This window comes from Hyaena hyaena, unplaced genomic scaffold (assembly GCF_003009895.1).
Source record: "Hyaena hyaena isolate Hyena2069 unplaced genomic scaffold, ASM300989v1 scaffold_90, whole genome shotgun sequence".
NCBI lineage: Eukaryota > Metazoa > Chordata > Mammalia > Carnivora > Hyaenidae > Hyaena > Hyaena hyaena.
Window position 1 is genome coordinate 958,997 of NW_024080722.1, and position 18,293 is coordinate 977,289.

Genomic DNA, 18,293 nt, shown 5'->3' on the forward strand with positions numbered 1-18,293 from the left:
CTGCCCCTCCCCTGCTCTCTCTCTCAAAAATAAACATCAAAAAAAATTTTAAAAAAAAGTGCGATCTTGTGTACAGTAAACTTTCGTCTTTCAAACTCATTTGTGGAGGTTTCGCCACATGTTTCAAAGCATTTAGTAGTCAGATTTGTTAAGCCTTTCTTTATGATTTGTTTTATAAATCCTAGAACTGATTTACTCATATTTTTCCTAAAGTCTGCTTATTTATTGATTTTATCCTAAAAAATTTTTTTTGACATTTAAGTGTTTGATCCATTGGTGATAAGGTAGGAATTCAGTTTTCTCTTTCTCAAATGGTCTAGCTAATTATATCATCTCTATTGACTGACTAATCCAAATGGCTTACTTCTGATGGGTCCCAATTACTCCCACTGGTATTTAGGTTAAAAACAACACCCGGTGTCAGGAGGCTCATAAGAAAGGCTCTGTTTATTTCTGAAAGAGGTCAGAACACCCTGAGGCGAGCCCCAGGTCTGCCCCTAACTCACAGGATGGCCTTGGTATAGCTCCTTTCCCCACTGGGCACCTTGCTCGGAGTTTAAATCTCTACCCTGCGGGACAAAGAGAGAGGGTTCAAAGTGATCTCTGGCATCGATAATTATTCATCTAGAAGAGTCCTGAAAAATTCTTGCCTTAAAAAGAAATGTTAATTAAAATAACACCAAGAAATCTTTTTTTTTTTTTTTTTTTAAATCAGGCAGACACTGAAAAGATTGATGTACTTACTTATTGTTGGCACAGATGGAGGAAAATAAACTCTTCTAAGCTGGCTGTAAAGGGAGTGTAAATTGATTCCGCTTTTTGGAGGAGGGCATTTTGGCCACACATATTGAGAGTAAAATGCACACATCCTTGAACACAGCTATTCCACTTCGAGGAATTCTGAAAAGTAGAGAAGGACATAAAGATATTTACTGAAATACTCATCATTGGAGAAAAAAAACTGAAACAACCCAAATATCCATCAGTCAAAAGTTGGATGAATGATGATATAATGTTATAGTTGGGGGTGTTAAAAAGAAAACCACACATCCAAAATGGAGTCGGCTACGCTAGGCCATGCCACCAAACTGGGGCTTCGTAGCTAACCTAACCACAGTCTCGCCCCTCCCCCCCAGGGACAGTCTTCACAGGTCGGTCAGCAATATGCTCAGCACCAAGAAGTTGATCTGTCACATGGGCCCTCTCCATTCCCCAAAGGGAGAGGAGATAATCCACCAGTTAAGACCTTTTTGTCCCCCAAAGGAAGGTGACCTCAGCCAAAGTAATCCTTTCTCTTGTTATGATTTCCTTGCCTTGTCTTTAAAAACCTTTTCCTTTTGGGGCACCTGGATAGATTAGTCAGTTGAGCGTCTGACTTTGGGTCAGGTCATGATCCCATAGCTTGTGGGTTCTAGCCCCGCATCGGGCTCTGCGCTGACAGTATGGAGCCTGCTTCAGATTCTTGGTCTCCCTCTCTCTCTGCCCCTCCCCTGCTTGTGCACTCTCTCAAAAATAAAGAAACATTAAAAAATAATAATAAAATAAAAAACTTTCCCTTTCTGTGACCCTTTGGAGCTCGCTGCTACTTGCTAGATGGGATGCTGCCCAATTCATGAATCAATTCATAAAGCTAATTAGATGTTTAAAATTAACTTGGTTGAACTTTTGTTCTTTAACAGGGGGTTGAATTCTGGCTTCTCCACTTCCTAGCGATGTGACATTGTGCAAGTTACTTAACCTCTCTGAGTTTCTCATTAGTAAAAACAGAGTGACAATGGAGTCTACTTCACAGTCTTTTTGCAAGGATTAAATGAGATAATACTCATCAAGTACTTACAACTGTGCCTGGCACATAGTAAGCATCCTCAAAATATGAGCTATTATAACCATAATATATGTTTCAGTGAAAATTTGGAAGTTTACTAGTGTCTTTTCAGTGGAATGTTGGATGCTATACTTGATTCTACAAAGGTCTGAGTGTTTCACTGTCTTCTAGCAGGCTATTTCACAACCCTGCAAATTTCAGAAAAGTTACAGTAATGCAAAGTATTCTTGCCCACAGATATGCACATTGATCTTGGCCTGAAAGTGTACAATATTAAGAGATGATTTCAAACACCACTTTATTGCTCTCAAGATAAAAACCAACTCTGCATCTATTGGCAAATTTATATACAGACCTAGGTATAAATATATCTGACTCTTCTTTGAACTGGCTTTAGTTTATTATTGGTTCTTTCATTAATTATTCTTCAGTACAATCTTTGACAGGGGTGCCTAGCTGGCTTAATCAGTAGAGTGTGTAACTCGTGATCTCGGGGTTGTAAGTTCGAGGCCCATGTCGGATTTAGAGATTACTTAAAAATAAAATCTTTTAAAAAATTACAGGGGCGCCTGGGTGGCTTAGTCGGTTAAGCGTCCGACTTTCGCTTAGGTCATGATCTCGCGGTTCGTGGGTTCGAGCCCCGCGTCGGGCTCTGTGCTGACTGCCAGCTCAGAGCCTGGAGCCTGTTTCAGTCTGTGACTCCCTCTCTCTCTGACCCTCCCCTGCTCATGCTGTCTCTCTCTCTCCTAGAAATAAATAAAACATTTAAAAAAAAAATTACAATCTTTGACAAGTGTTCATTTTATGTTTGTAAGAGAGTCACAATATTGACTTTTAAAAAATAGGATCTAGTATGATCCTATCTTCATTGTAAAGCTACATGTCTTTATATTTCTCAGAGAAAGCCTAGAAGGATGAACATAAAAATGTTTATGAAGAGTACCTTGGGGGGTGCCTGGCTGGCTGTCAGTGGAGGGTGTGACTCTTGATCTCAGGGATTGTGAGTTCGAGCTCCACATTGGATGTAGAGATTACTTAAAAATAAAATCATGAAAGAAAAGGAATATCTTGGGCAGGGGTAGGTAAGTAATCCAGTAAAACTTTGGTTTGAGAGCATAAATTATTCCAGAAACATGTTTGTAATCCAAAGCACTTGTATATCAAAGCAAATTTCCCCATAAGGAATCATGTAAACTCAGATGATTTATTCCACAACCCAAAAATATTCATATAAAAATGATCACAATACTATAATATAAAACAATAAAGTAAATACAAAATATAAAGAAAAATAAATTAACCTGCACTTCCCTTTGAAAACCTTCTTGGCTGGTGGAGGGAGACCAGAGATAGGGGTTTATCGTGTAGAACGACTTTCACTATCACTAATGGAATCACTGCTATCTGTTGGCTCAATAAAATCTTTTTCTTTTCATGCAACTTTAACAAGGAGCCTATCCAATGATCTAGAATGAAGCAAAGCATTCCTAAGCTTACTCCTGTCTGGAAAAGCAAAGGACTGTCCATAGGTGCTTTGAAGTGACAAAAAATATACTAGTGCCAGTTGTGGGCATCTTCCAATGTTCTGAAAAATCACTGATTTCTGACAAACACCACGGCCTGAGACTGAGCATCTGAGCATGGGAGACAATCACCCACAATTCCTTAGTGAGAGTGAGAGAGAGAGAGAGAGAGAGAGAACCATTGGCTCAGTTGTGATCAGGTGACATCTGGTACCCTGTATTATATGTTTGTACTATTTGCATCGCAAGACATTGCTCATTTAGCAAGTTAAAATTGATTAGAAATGTTTGTCCATCTTGCAGAACATTTGCAGAACAAGTTACTCGCAATCCAAGGTTTTACTCCATTTCAGTACATTTCTATTCTGTCCACACATTTCATGCTGAACATCTGTTTTATGGCAAGTTAAAAGACAAAAACAAAAATAAAAACAAAACATGCTCCCTTTTAAAAGACATAACATAACAGAAATTCTCCTGCTGGAATCAGTCATTTGGGATGGAATGAGAGACATACAGGTTTGAGCAGCTTCCTCATTCTGTAGGGCTCTGTGTTTGGTCATTTAGGTAAGGAAACCCCTTGGGAAGTGGGGAGTCCAGTTTAATTCCCAGAAGACCTGTTTTTCCTGACATAGGGCATTCAGGCCCGGAACAATCTGAAATGGCAAAGCCTCAAGGTCTTTTTCGTGACTGGGCTGGGGGTGGTCAAGTCTGAGGCTTGGACTTCAGTGCTAGCTCTTTCAGCCTCTTTGATCTTGAGCTGTCAATTAATTCAGGCTCCAGCCACAGAAATAGAAAGTCAGCCCTGGAGGAGACTCCAATCCCTCCCTACTACTGACTTGAAAACAAGCCTGGAGAGGGGAGGGAAACAGCAGAGGTCACAGAGAAAATGAGGAGTCACTCTAGCACTGGAACCCCAGAATCCCAAGTCCTGGCCCAATGAGCTTCTATCTCACCATATTGGGTTGACTGTGAGGGGATCTCCAACACAAAACCAAGAAGACTAGCCCAAGAGACGTGGGCATGTGGAACAGAACAAACCATGGTCAAGGTCAGAGCTGTGCTTTAGGAAGTCTCACAGAACCGGGGCTTAGCATGCCCCTCCCCATCTGGCAGCTGGGCCAGGAAAGGGAGGCTACTCTTGTGACTGAACCCTCTACAGACCTTTAATAAACTGCCATTACAAAGCTGCCTGCCATTTTAATTGCAGTGGAGGGGAAAACTGACCGCACTTTTTTTGGTTTGAGGAAAAACAGTGTTGAGGACTTTTGTTACGTGAAGAGAGATAGAGATCTCCCTTGAAACAGAGCCCTTTGGGACAGTAAGGCTGCATAAAGAAAAGGCTGAGCTCCTGGTGAGTCTGGAATTGGCTCTTCTTGGGGCTGGAGCTGGGCTGGGTCAAGGGGCCTCTCCCTGTGGTCTCTGCCAGGAACTGGGGAGAGAGGCGCCATTCCCCTTCCCCGGGTCCGAGGAGGCCAGGCCAGGCCATGGATTCGGGCGTCCAGTCTTAAGCTCCTCATTATTATGTGCAGTGCTCCCCAGCCTGGAGGCCCCAAATTGCACAATTTTGCCATTCCAATGAACTACCTACATTACTGTTCACTTAATATTTTTCTGTAAGTCTACTCACTTTTATAATAAGGACATTTATGAGGCTACGTCGTCAATGGGAAATCAACATTTCCATAAAAATAAATATAAGGAAAACAAAACAGTGTGATTAAACTCTAGCTAGATACTGTTGCCTGCTCGCTCTTTGTTAGAAAGGGAGATTGGCACACGTTAGAGAACTTTTACAAGGATATAAGATACTCCGGGAAGCTTTCCTGAATTTAATCAGAAGGAATGGAAGATAACAGAAAAGAGAATAACTATCACACAACGTGGTTCAGCGACTGAATGCCTTTGTGTAAAACAGCTCCAATGAGATGTGGTTCTCCCACTATATTAGCCAGACTTAGGACAGGGCTCTGCTCTCCCACTGACTAGCTGAGTGACCTTGGGAAAGCTCCTCGCCCTCTCTGAACCTGATTCCTCACCTGTGAAAGGGAAATCCTGGCAGAAAATGAATCCTGAAGCTTGTCTGAGTGATAATAATGGCGATAATGATGAGGACGATAACGATGCTATCAGGAAGGCACTGGCCAAATTCCTTAAGCTAAACCTCGCAGTATTAAGTATGCTTTGGGGAGCTGAGTTAGTAGTCTGGCTCTTTGCCTGAGTAAAGAACAACAGAGAGCTGCAGACAGGCCAGGAGATGAGGTGCCTAGTCAACAGAAATTAGCAACCTACTAGGACTGATTTGTGGAAGAGTTCCCTGGATTGTGAGAAATGTCAAGGAAATGAAACTGAATAAGGATACTGGACTTCTGGTGGTCGTGCAGGATGGATGTTTGGACAGTACTAGTTGAGTAGTAAGGTGAAGGGTAAGTGGGGCACCTGGGTGGCTCGGTCAGTTGAGTGTCCGACTCTTGATCTTAGCTTGGGTCTTGATCTCAGGGTTATGAGTTCAGGCCCCGAGTTGGGCCCCACATTGGGCTCCATGTTGGGCATGAAGCCTGCTTAAAAAAATGATAAAGAAAAAGAAAAAGAGGGGCGCCTGGGTGGCTTAGTCAGTTAAGTGTCTGACTTTCACTTAGGTCGTGATCTCGCGGTTCGTGGGTTCGAGCCCCGCGTCGGGCTCTGTGCTGACTGCCAGCCCAGAGCCTGGAGCCTGTTTCAGAGTCTGTATCTCCCTCTCTCTCTGACCCTCCCCTGCTCACGCTGTCTCTCTCTCTCTCTCTCCTAGAAATAAATAAAAATATTAAAAAGAAAAAGAAAGTGAAGGATAACTACTAATAGCCAAACAATGAGGAGATGAGTATTATAGTTATTGTCCTCCACTTTACATACAAGGTAAATGAGACCATAATATTAGGTGACTGAGCTTCATAGCAAACCTACACTCCATGCCTTCGTTCTTTTCAATATTTCAACAAATGCTCTGAACATGCTTACGCCCTGGGCAGGGTAGCAATGGGATAGATACATACACTAAAAAATAATAATAATAAGGGGAAGATGATTTACAAAACAAAATGGACAATACGATGTTGTTTATGTAAAAGAAAAAAAAAGCAAAGTTTTATCTTTGTGTAGATGCACCCATATGTACAGAGGCTTAGAAATAGATCTGGTAGCAGTGTTAATGATTGGGTAGAGTCAGGTAGGGAAACAGGGGAATTTAGCTTTACCTGTATTGTCTGAGGTAGTAGTAATAATAATAATGAATACCTATATTATTTGGCTTATTAAAAAAATTAAGAATGCCGATCATGAGCTGAATTGTGTCCCAGCCCCAAATCATATGATGATAGCCCTAACCTCAGTACCTGAGGATGTGGCTATATTTGGAGATGAGGTTTTTAAGGGGTAATGAAGCCAACATGAGGTCATCGGGTTGGGCCCTAATCAAACACAACTAGCGCCCTTACAGGCAGAGGAAATTTGGGACCCAGAGACATGCGCAGGGAAGACCATGTGAAGACAAAGGGAGAATATGACCATCTACAAGCTGACAAGAGAGGCCTCAGAAGAAACCAACCCCCATACATTTTGATCTTGGACTTTCAGCCTCCAGAATTGTGAGAAAATAAATTTCTGTTGTTTAAGCCACCCAATCTGTGATATTTCTTATGGCAGCTGTTAATGAAAATAAAATTCAGTAACACTTGTTCAGGATGGTAAGGTAGCCTTTATTCTGGACTATAGCATTAGGTACAGGGGCTGTGATGGGATTTCACAGTGGAGAGGGAGATGGGCTCAGCCTCAGGCACACCATGGACTAGTAGGAATCTGTAGCCAGGGAGTGGTGAGGGGTCAGGAGATGGAAATTTTCTAAGAGGAAACATCAGGGGTGGGGGGCTACTGGCCACACCCACCTAACAGGATTTGAACTGAAGACAGACCCAGTGTTTGGACTTCACTTGATGGATGGTGGAACCTGACCAGACAGTGAGGGTGATCAGGTATCAAGAGTTGGAGGTTCTTGGGGCGCCTGGGTGGCTTAGTAGGTTAAGTGTCCAACTTTCGCTTAGGTCATGATCTCGCGGTTTGTGGGTTCGAGCCCTGCGTCGGGCTCTGTGCTGACTGCCAGCCCAGAGCCTGGAGCCTGTTTCAGAGTCTGTGTCTCCCTCTCTCTCTGACCCTCCCCTGCTCACGCTGTCTCTCTCTCTCTCTCCTAGAAATAAATTTAAAAAATTAAAAAAATTAAAAAAAAAAAAAGAGTTGGAGTTTCTTGCTAAAATGACTTAGCACGGTTCTTACCAAAACTGGATTTTACAACAAAATGCACAGAGGGTCTTGGAGAAGGTCCAGGAGGGTAACAAAGTTAGCTCCAGCAAAGAATTTTTGTCACAGCTCCAGCAAACTCATACAATGACGGAAGTAAGTCCCTGACTTCCAGGACTTCCTAGCCTTGTGGGAGAAGCGGCTAATGGTAGACCCTTGCTACGATACTGGGAAAACTGGGGGAGGTACTGCAAATGCATGGACCTGGGCGGGGGGGAGGGGGGAACACTCTTGAGACTGGCAGGTTTCACAGAGGAAGTGGTTTTGAGCTGGGCCTTGAATGATGTGTAGCAGAAGAACTTGGGGGTGCATTGGTGGTGGTGGGAGGATGGGAAAGATGGGGACTGTTTCTGGAGGAAACACATGAGTAAAGGTCTGTCCTATGTCAGGTTAGGATGGGGGAGCCACACACAACCACAGGAACTGGAGCTGGAAGTGTTCTTGGGAAGAGGCCATTTGTCGGCTCTTGACCATCATGGAGGGAGTAGCATAATGGGAAGACCACCCTGACGGTCCATGAGCCAGGGGTCGAAAAGTGACAGTATGAGCACCTTTCAGGTCCACAGAAATGCTTTTTTTGATGCACCTAGTTGGGTTTTTTTTTAAAACTAATTAACTGTTCTAACAGTTCACAAATTATAACTGCTTAATTTAAATAATTTAATTAATAATTTATTAGTAGAACCTGAATTTATATAATATTTATGATAATAAATAACAGTTTTATACGGACTAATAAAATCCATTGTAATTATGTTAATATATTTAAGTTATAAATATTAACAAATTGGAAGAACTCGTAAAATTTCAGAATTTTTGAAAATCTTTTGACGAGCACTGTGGGTTGGATTGTGTTCCCCCATGAGGTATGTTGAAGTAGTCCTAAGCCTTAGTACCTGTGAATTCGACCTAATTTGGAAATAGAGTCTTTGAAGACACAATTAAGATGAGGTTATGCTGGAGCAGGAGAGGCCCTTAGTCCAATACGAGCTGTGTCCTTATAAGTAGAGAAAAGAGACACAGACACACCAGAGGAAAAATGCCACACGGCTGATGACAGAGGCAGAGATGGGAACGACGCACCTTCAAGCTGGGGAACAGCAAGGATGGGTGGCCACCATCAGAAGCTAAAAGAGGCAAGGAAGGATTCAGCAACTTAATCTCCCCACATTATATAAAAACCCCACTCTACAGATGAGAACAATGAGGCTCAGAAAGGTTCTATGACTTAGGTGATGAGAACTGACATTGTGCCATTGCCTACTAGGTGCCAGGCACTGAGCTGAGCACTTAATGTGTGAGCTCACTGAATCCTCACAATACCTTTGAGGTAGGGATTATTATGATCCCCAGTTATTTCCCCTCTCCCCCTGCAGCGATGAGGAAAGTGGGGCACCAAAGGTCAAGTAACTTGCTCAAGTGAGTCACCATCAAAGCTGGATGATAGATGTAGGCCTCGATGCCACGCTTCTGTCTGGATCCACAGCCCTTGCTCTACAAAGGTGTAGACTTGTTAGTTAAAGGGCTGATTATCTTTCATTCATTTGTTCGTTGATAAATGCTTTTATGCTGGAGGTGTTTTTGAAGGGGTCAGCTGGATATAGCACCAAGAGCACAGGCTCAAATGCTCATTCTTGGGTTCTGGGCTAGCCTGGGTCTCAGTGTCCCCATCCGTGACATGTGGGGATTCTACTGACCAATCTTGAAGGTCCCTTCTTGCACCAAGAGTCTATATTTCTGTGATGCCCCAGCCTTGGAACAAAGTTACCAATCACCATACAATAGCTCAGGGTGCTGACTCCTTGGCCAATGTCTCCGCTAATGACACGCAGAGCCAGGATTTTAATCCAAGTACACTTGACTCAAAGCTTCTGCACTTCCTCCTGAGTTTGGAAAAGGGAGGAACTAAAACAGAGACCCAAAGACATACCACTGCCAAACCAGATCTGTGCAACACAACTGGGACCATTGACCCTGAAGCCCAGGAGTTCTGACTGGGAGCTGGCTGGCGTGGGCCTGTTATGCCCTCTTGTGGAGCATGTCTGAAGTGCTCTGCTCTGCCCGCTTTTTCACTTTGATACCAGAATGGATGTAGGAATCCGGAAGCAGGAAGTAGTTGTCCCAATAGATTTGAAAACCAGCGACTCCAGCTACTGTCGTAAAACAGAGGACAATGTTTGGGGGCGCCTGGGTGGCTCAGTCGGTTAAGCATCTGACTCTTGATTTCAGGTCAGGTCATGATCTCACCATTCCTGGGCCAGAGCCCTGAGTCCAGCTCCAGGCTGAGAATGTGGAGCCTGCTTAGTATTGTCTCTCTCTCCTCCTCTCTCTCTGCCCCTCCCCTATTCCCTCTCTCTCAAAAATAAATAAGCTTTAAAAACAAACAAACAAACAAATTGTTTGAAGGCATCAAATAAGAAAATAAACTTAAAAAAAATCCAGAGACTGTTCGAAGGCCCTGGTCACTTAGGGAAGCCCAGCTGTCCTGTATTCATTTACGGATGAAACAGATCATTTGTTGTTTCTGTTTTTACATCTTGTACATACATACTTGTACTTGTATCAGGTATAAAGCAGTAACCCAATAGAACATACCTTTCCTCCTTAGTTCACAGTGGGGGAAGTCAGACATTATACCTGTAAAACCCAGGATACATTCGAAGGCAAGAAAGAATTTTTCCTTCACATTCCCTTTTCCCTGTTTTCTCCCCAATATCTGGAGGAGGAAAAGATCTTTAGCAAGACCAAAGAATGAGAGATAAAGACTTTTAAGCCTAACAGTTCACTAAAATTATGTCTATATGCTCTCAAAAGTTTCATTTGTGTCACAGATGCTATTTTCTGGGATTCTAAAAGAATGAAGTCCTCACCTATACTGAGGTATGAGGCCCTCTTCCCCCAGGGAAATCAGAGACAGTGCCCAGATTTAACTCTAAGTCTTCAGGGATCTCCTCCAGGAAGGACCTGACACCCTGGCCACCCAAGAAGGGTGGTAATATTGGGGGGCAGGTTATGGTGAAGAGGGATTTTAGATATATTCCTAACCTTCACAGCAATCCAAAACACTAGGGACTGCCATATACCTATTGTACAGATGAGGGAACTAAGGCCCAGAGAGATTCAGAAACTTGCTTAAATCTAAGCTAATAGGCTGCAGAGTTGGAATCTAAGTCTTAGAAATGCCAATAGATTAGGAATTCAAAGTCTGGTTTCTCATCCTAGGTCTGAACTGGCTTGCTGAGCGACTGCTCCCCAAGTCAGTTAACATCTCGGATCTGTTTTCTCTTCTGCGTTATGGAGGCTTGGCCAAAGAGGTGTCCATAGACCCTTCTGGTCTACCAATACATGAGGCTGAGCAGAGAAATAGGAAGGGGGCCCTGAAGGGCTCCAATGGACAGGAGGAGAGAAGAGCTCAAGGCCACTACCATCAGTAGTCACTGAAGAGTGACTCACTGATGAGTGAATGCCCTGTTAACTGTGAAGTATGATCACCTGGCAGCCTGTGAGTGGATCTCATAGCTTTCTCAGTAAGAGAACACAGAGCTTCTGAGACCTCAGATTCCCTTACCCAGCAGATTTTAAAGTTTCAAACAGAAGTACCATCCATTTAAAAAAAAAAAAAAAAACACTTCAAAAATTAACTGCTATGTGAGGGTTTTGGTGGGGGGAGGGAGTGCTTAAGGAGGGGATTGACAGGGGATAGAGCCTACCTAAGTGGACCTGAGTATGCCAGGGAGATTCAAATAGGTGGGCCCTATCCTCTCTCACCCCCTTCCCAAAATGTGTGTGTTTGGTGCCGGAAAGGGAAGGCCTAACCCTTTGCCCTGGACCCTACTCCAGCCAGTCTTTCTGATCAGCTGAGCCTGTAGGAATCTTATTATTTTCCCATTTGTCCCCATTTCTTTCCCCCTCCCAATTACTTTTATTATTTTGCAGAAACCCTTCTGATCTCAGTTGAATGCCGTGACAGCAGATAAAGGGCCTTTCTCTTTCCCAGCTGACATGGAGAAACTGCTTCAGGAGCGACTGACGGGCCCTCAGAAATACTCATCGCAGCTGCCGGTTCCCGTGGGCTTCTTCGCTACCAGGCACTCTGCTAAGAGCTTGGCATGCTTTACCTCATTTTCTCTTCACAACCACCAGAGGAATTAGATACTACGATTTCCTCATTTTGGAGGCAAGGAAATGAAGAATTAGAGACCTCATGGACCTTATCCAAAGGCACACAGCTCCTAAGAGGCCAGGCTGGGGCTCAAACCCAATTATGGTGTTGGGTCATTTCTGACCTGTCAGTTTGGGTCCGTCTCGTATTTGTTGGCTCTGTTATGGCTGCTTCTTCTGCCCTTTCTAAGCCTCGCTCTTCATTCAGCATGGACGGTAGAGGGGAACCCCTTTTCTCCAGTCTGGGTTTCAACTGGGAAGGGTTTTTTCTAAGCTCATCTCCTGCTTCCTCTCCCTCATCTCCTGCTTTCCTCTTCCTGGGTAGACGAAGAATAGCTCTTTTGGTAAATTTGAAGACACCTGGTCGTGCCTAACTCACCATTGTCCTTCTTACGGGGAGGGAGCCGCTGCTAGTCTTTGCAGTCCAGTTCTGGAATTCACTATTAGTGGTGCCCTTCAGCTACCAGCTCTGAAAGCTTCGTCGCCAGCCTGGCTTATTATCACTAGTAAAGGATTTGTTTTACTCCCCAACTGGTTCAGAACTCAGGCAAAGCCATTGGGACGCCATTTACTCAGAATCCCTCAGGGAGCCCACATGGGGCATCTTGGGGAAATTACACTGGTGGGAGAGTTTCATGGTCTGCTGCTAGTTCCAGTATTCACCTTGGTGGCTTCAGAGTATAACTCTCACTTCCCGGGCCTTTGAGCGCTGTGGCCTGCCCCCTCTTAAGCAAAGGGTAGCGTGACAGAAATGGCGGGTTGTTTCTCAGTATCTGATCTTTTCTCCCTCTGTTAATAATAATCCCTCCCAGAATAAAGACTAGATTTCCCAAAGTCCCTTGCAGCTAGGTGTGGCCACGTGACTCATCAATGCCATGTGAGGAGAAAGGATGAGCACAACTTCTGCGTCATACATGAAAGGGAAGGCATTTGCTATCCACTTCTTTTTCTCCCTTCTACTGGCTGGAATGGGACATGATGGTGGAAGCTATGTTTTGGGGGTAGCAGTGCAATAACCAGGGAAGAGCTTAAAAATTGCCACCTTAAAGCTGCTGTATCACCCCTAGACTACCTATCCAAACTTCTATGTGAGAGAGGAGTAAACTCTACCTTGTGAAAGCCTCTATCATTTTTGGGTCCCATAGTTATAGCATCTGAACCCATGTATCCTAACTAACACAGGTAGGGGGCCCAAGAAGTTGCATCGTGATTTCGAGGAGGGGTGTAAGGCTCTGGCACCTGATTCACATGTATGAGGGAATCAGTGAATGAGGGAAAAATAGATGGATTGAGCATTTGTTGGATGCTTAGAATATTCCAGATACTGTGCCTGGTACTTTCAGTTATACTTTCTCATTTCATTGGGATACATTTATTATTCCAGTTTGTAGTTTAGGATCAGAGAAGTAATTTGACTAACATCACATAATTAATAAAACGTTTGCTAGAAATGGAGCTACAGTCACTATGCCTTTTAAAACCATATTTTTTCATCCACAGCATACCACTCACTCACCAAATACTGTACAACACAATGAAGTCTCGCCCCCTTTGGAACCCAACCCTCCATGGGTCTCTCATTGTTTCTGCACACCTTGTAAGTAGAAGCACTGACTGTCACTTGTCCCAGACTATTTTTTCTTTTTAATCTTTATTATTTAAAAAAATTTTATTTCTTAATGTTTTATTTCTAGGAGAGAGAGAGAGAGAGAGAGAGAGCGTGAGCAGGGGAGGGTCAGAGAGAGAGGGAGTCACAGACTCTGAAACAGGCTCCAGGCTCTGAGCTGGCAGTCAGCACAGAGCCCGACGAGGGGCTAGAACCCACGAACCGCAAGATCATGACCTAAGCGAAAGTCGGACGCTTAACCGACTAAGCCACCCAGGCGCCCCTTTTAATCTTTATTTTTGAGAGAGAAAGAGAGAGAGCAAGAGCAGGGGAGGAACAGAGAGAGAGGAGACATAGAATCCAAAGCAGGCCTCAGGCTCCAAGCTGTCAGCACGGAGCCCGATGCAGGGCTTGAATTCACAAACCAGCAGATCATGACCTGAGCCGAAGTTGGACGCTTAATGGACTGAGCCACGCAGAAGACCCTCCCAGACTATTTTTTCAAGGATGTTTGTATACCAAAGAGCCTTTGAAAATAGATATAGTTTCCCTCCAGAGCAAAGGACAGAAATGCTTACTCCCCACTAGGAAAGATTTGGTTTCCCTAAGCTCAGAGTTCCTTTCCTATAACATATCGTGTGTTCAGACAGCCAAGAACTAAGGCAAAAGTGTTGGTGTATGTGTTGCATGGAGTGTTGTGAATAATATGGTCCTTTGCCTCTGACCCAGAGGTTTTGTGTCTTCTGCTTCTATCCAGGAAACTGCATTAGGCTAAATTGTTAGCTTACAACTAGGGTAAAATCTTAGTTCTGGACAGCACCTGCCATATTTGTATCATGGTGACAGTCACCATCAGCTTGATACACTTGTGTCACATCACACATGCTTTTAACTTACATTATTTCAACTAAATATGAAAGATCAACAGAACAATGAGGAAAATCATACTACTCTGCATATGATAAAAGAGCCAAATCTGCTTTTATTAGATTTCAGTTTTCCTGTAGATCTCATGGCGTGGCCATTTGCCATAGTGGGTGTGATTCTAAAGTTCAAAGATGCACATTTTTTAGGGGCGCCTGGGTGGTTCAGTCGGCTGAGCATCAGACTTTGGCTCAGGTCATGATCTCACACTTTGTGGGTTCGAGCCCTACATCGACTGCTTCAAATTCTGTTTCTCCCTCTCTCTCTGCCCCTCTCCCAATCATGCTGTGTTTTTCTGTGTCTGTCAAAAATAAATAAACGTTTAAAAAAAAAAGAGATGCACTTTTTTTTTTTCATGTAACATGGTCTCTAAATCTAAATCACCCATTTCTTTTGGTGGTCAGCCAAGGAGATGGCTATCAGATCTGACAGATCTGATAGAGGAAAACTAAGAGACAATAAATAGGTTCTAGTGTGGAACTTTCCTGAGGAATTTAAGTATACTTTTCACCTTCTATTATTTCGCTGTGGTTGTTCACTTGAGAAGTCATGCCCTAATAAGCTATGATGCCAGGGGATGGTAGTTTGGAGGGACTGGTATAAGATTTATGGGTACATTGGAGGGGGGACTACTTTAATGGTCACAACATTTCTTTCCCAATTGAGTATAACACATACTTATCCTTACATCTATGTATCATTTTCTTCTTTTGTATCATGAATCCTTTTTCATATCCAGAGACTAAAGAGTCTCTTGTGCTTGATTTTGACTTTTCTCCCAATCTGCTAAATTTTTAAGTACATCAATTGCTATTTCTTTTTTGGTTGATGTAGTATTTTTAGTTGTTTGTTTTCACTTAGTTGAATTATGTATTACTGGAGATTAAGCAACTACACTTAAAAAACACATTAGGTTCTTAAATTAGGTAGTACATGTACACAGTAATAACATTCAGAGTATAAATTGTTTTGGTTTTGCTGTATCTTCAATATCACCCAGGAACTAGAACACCAACATTTCAATATCTGGTTCTAGATTTATGGCAACTCTGAAACTACTGGACAAAAATGGGCGAGTGGAGAGAGAGAGAGAGAGAGAGAGAGAGAGAGAGAGAGAGTGAGCCTGCAAGTGTGAGTGGGTGAGCCGCACAGAGAGAAAGACAGACAGAGAGAATCCCAAGCAGGCTCTGCACTGTCAGTGTGGAGCCTGATGTGGCGCTTCATCTCACGGCTCATGATCATGACCTAAGTCAAAATCAAGAGCCAGAAGCTTAACTGGCTGAGCCACCCAGGTGCCCCTCCCCCTCCTTTTATAGTTTAACAAATGTTGGCATATTATTCGCTTTTCTTATTTTTTTCTTAATTTTTTTCACTTGAAGTATTTCTTAGAGATTGTTCCATATCAGCACATACTTATGTGCCTCAGTCTTTAAACTGCTGCATGTACCCCACGATATGTATTAACATTTATTATAACAGCTCTCTAATGATAGTTTGTCTTTAGTCTTTTACAAACAGTGCTGTAATCAATATTTTGTGTACACATCTCTTTTCACATAAGCAGTCTTAAAAAAACACTTAACTAGGAACCCTAGTAGACAGGCATCCAGTGGACAGTTCTAATTATGCTGCAGTAGGTCACATAAACCTCTCCTTTGAAAATTCTGTGACTTATTACAAGAATTGACAATTTCTATAGTCTTTAATTGTATTGCTTAGCATGTAATAGACACACTACATTCACAACAATGTTTTCCTCAATGCTGCATTCAGTGTAAAGTCTTCCACACAGACTTTAGTAACAACTAGGAATCTACACTTAATGGGTGCACTGGCTCGGGTCATGCTCTCACAGCTCCAAAATTTGAACCCCATGTCCAGCTCTGCGCTGACAGCCCAGAGCCTGGAGCCTGCTTTGGATTCTTTGTGTGTGTGTGTGTGTGTGCGCGCGCGTCTATGCCCCTGCCCTGCTCACATTCTGTCTCTCTCTCCTTCAAAAATAAACATTAAAAAAAAAAGAAAAGAAAAGGAATCTACACTTAAGCTGCTAACAAGTGGAAATAAGGAATGAAGTATAAAATGAGTCTTAGGAATGAGTGCTCTGAAGTCATGTGTGCCTGAGTTCAAGTCCAGCACTGCCAATATTTATGTATTTCAGAGTTTCTCACCTGTATGACACTCAGTTTTATCATCCATATAATGGGGTGAATATAATACTGACTTCATGGGATGTTGTAGGGTTTAAATAAGAAAATATAATTGATTCTTAAGTCAGTTCCTACTTCACAGTAGGTGTTTAACAAGCATTAGCTATACATGAACTTTTCAATTCAGGTGACAATAGGCTATATAGAAACTTTCTAGCCAGACCTAAGCTTACAGTTGGACAAGTAAAAGCAATTCATCCACAGCTTTCATCTGTACTTGACATAGGCAAATTTCTTGATTTCAGAGATGTTAAATTGTGACCACAAACAAACTATACTTATTGGAATTAAAGAATATGGGGGAAAAAAGAATATAGGAATAGAAGCATAGACCTACAGGGCTAGAAGAGATTTCAATATTACCTTACATTGGATTATCATATAATAGCCATTCCCATGTATTAGACATTTATATGTCAAGCATTTTGTATATATTATCTCATTTAATTCTCACAAGGATCCATGTGAGATAGATATCATTATCCTTATTTTGCAGAAAAGACTGAGGATGTGAGAAACCAAGTGACATGCCCAATGGTGGATCATTTGTAAGATGATGAAGGATTCACACACGGGTCTTCTCGAAAATAAGAGGTTTGTAAACTGCCATACACTTTTCCAAAGAAATCTCACTTATGCATAGCAAAGACAGCTTATGAAAGCTCTTCAATGTCCAGAGAGAGCTTGAACTTCATCTGACTGAAGACAGGGCAGTCTTATCCATTAGCTACAACGGACACAGTGCCCACAAAAATGTTTTAAGTGCTTTTAAAAGTCAGGGGAAAAAAAGATGAACTTGGTCAAAGAAAATGTTTTGCTGTATAACAGTGATATATTCAACTCTATACCAGTTTAGTTGTAAAATATGAACTATATAAGAACATGCATGTGTTTACACTTAAATATACATATGTGTATGTACCCACCTACCTACCTATCTCCACAACACAAGGCCAAAATGTCGTGGTTCCACGAAAGTCATATTGCGGCCTTGCGCTGAAGTGCGCTAAACTTTCTGGGAAGGTGATAATAGCAGACCAAGTTGGAGGGTGGGAAACGAGGTCAAACTGTGAAAAATGTGGTAATAATTTCTCTCTTTCCATCAAAAGAACCCTAAAACCGAGGTTATAAAAGGCAAAGGTGAAACAGAACAGGAAGTGCCCACGTACTAGCTGCATGATCTTGGACCAGTGATTTGATCAATGTGAACCTCAGTTTCGCCATCGATAAAATGGGGATAGGTACTTGGGACGTTGTTGGTTAGGGACCCGACGTGCTTACCGCTATAGAGGAATCGTTCAATACATACATGTTGAGTGAACGCTGTAATTGTGTGGTTAGCATTGTGGCCAGTGTACCACAAGCGTCCAGTAAGCAGTAGTCGGTGGCATTAAAAACTGTAAAAAAGTCTACAGAGTAACAAGCCCAGCACTCCAAAACCTACTGTCTCTCCGCAAGTTCCACGCAAACCTGCGCAGTAACTTCCCTAGGGGGCGAGAGCACGCAAACGCGCTTGCGCGGAAGTGCTTTCCTCCGCCCCTTCAGGCGCCACGGTCAAGGGGGCGGGCCTCGGCGGCGGCGCGACGAGTCTAGAGAGAAGAGCTGAGGAAGGGGCGTGGCTAGCAAGCCGGGCCCCGGCCACCCTCTTCCGGGGCTCCGCCAGCTGCGCGCGCATTCTCCTCCCCCCGCCCCCCCGCCTTCTTTTGTGGTCCGGCCCA

At 43.0% G+C, this 18,293-nt stretch overlaps 1 long non-coding RNA gene across 1 annotated transcript; it reads right to left on the reverse strand.

Moving 5' to 3' along the window:
• Positions 1-504: 504 nt before the first annotated feature.
• LOC120233402 lies at positions 505-18,014 on the reverse strand. The gene is made up of 3 exons (XR_005528812.1): positions 17,885-18,014; positions 745-900; positions 505-569 (listed from the first exon to the last, which is right to left on the reverse strand). It is a non-coding gene; the product is annotated as an uncharacterized LOC120233402 (long non-coding RNA).
• Between the last annotated feature and the right edge of the window lie 279 nt (positions 18,015-18,293).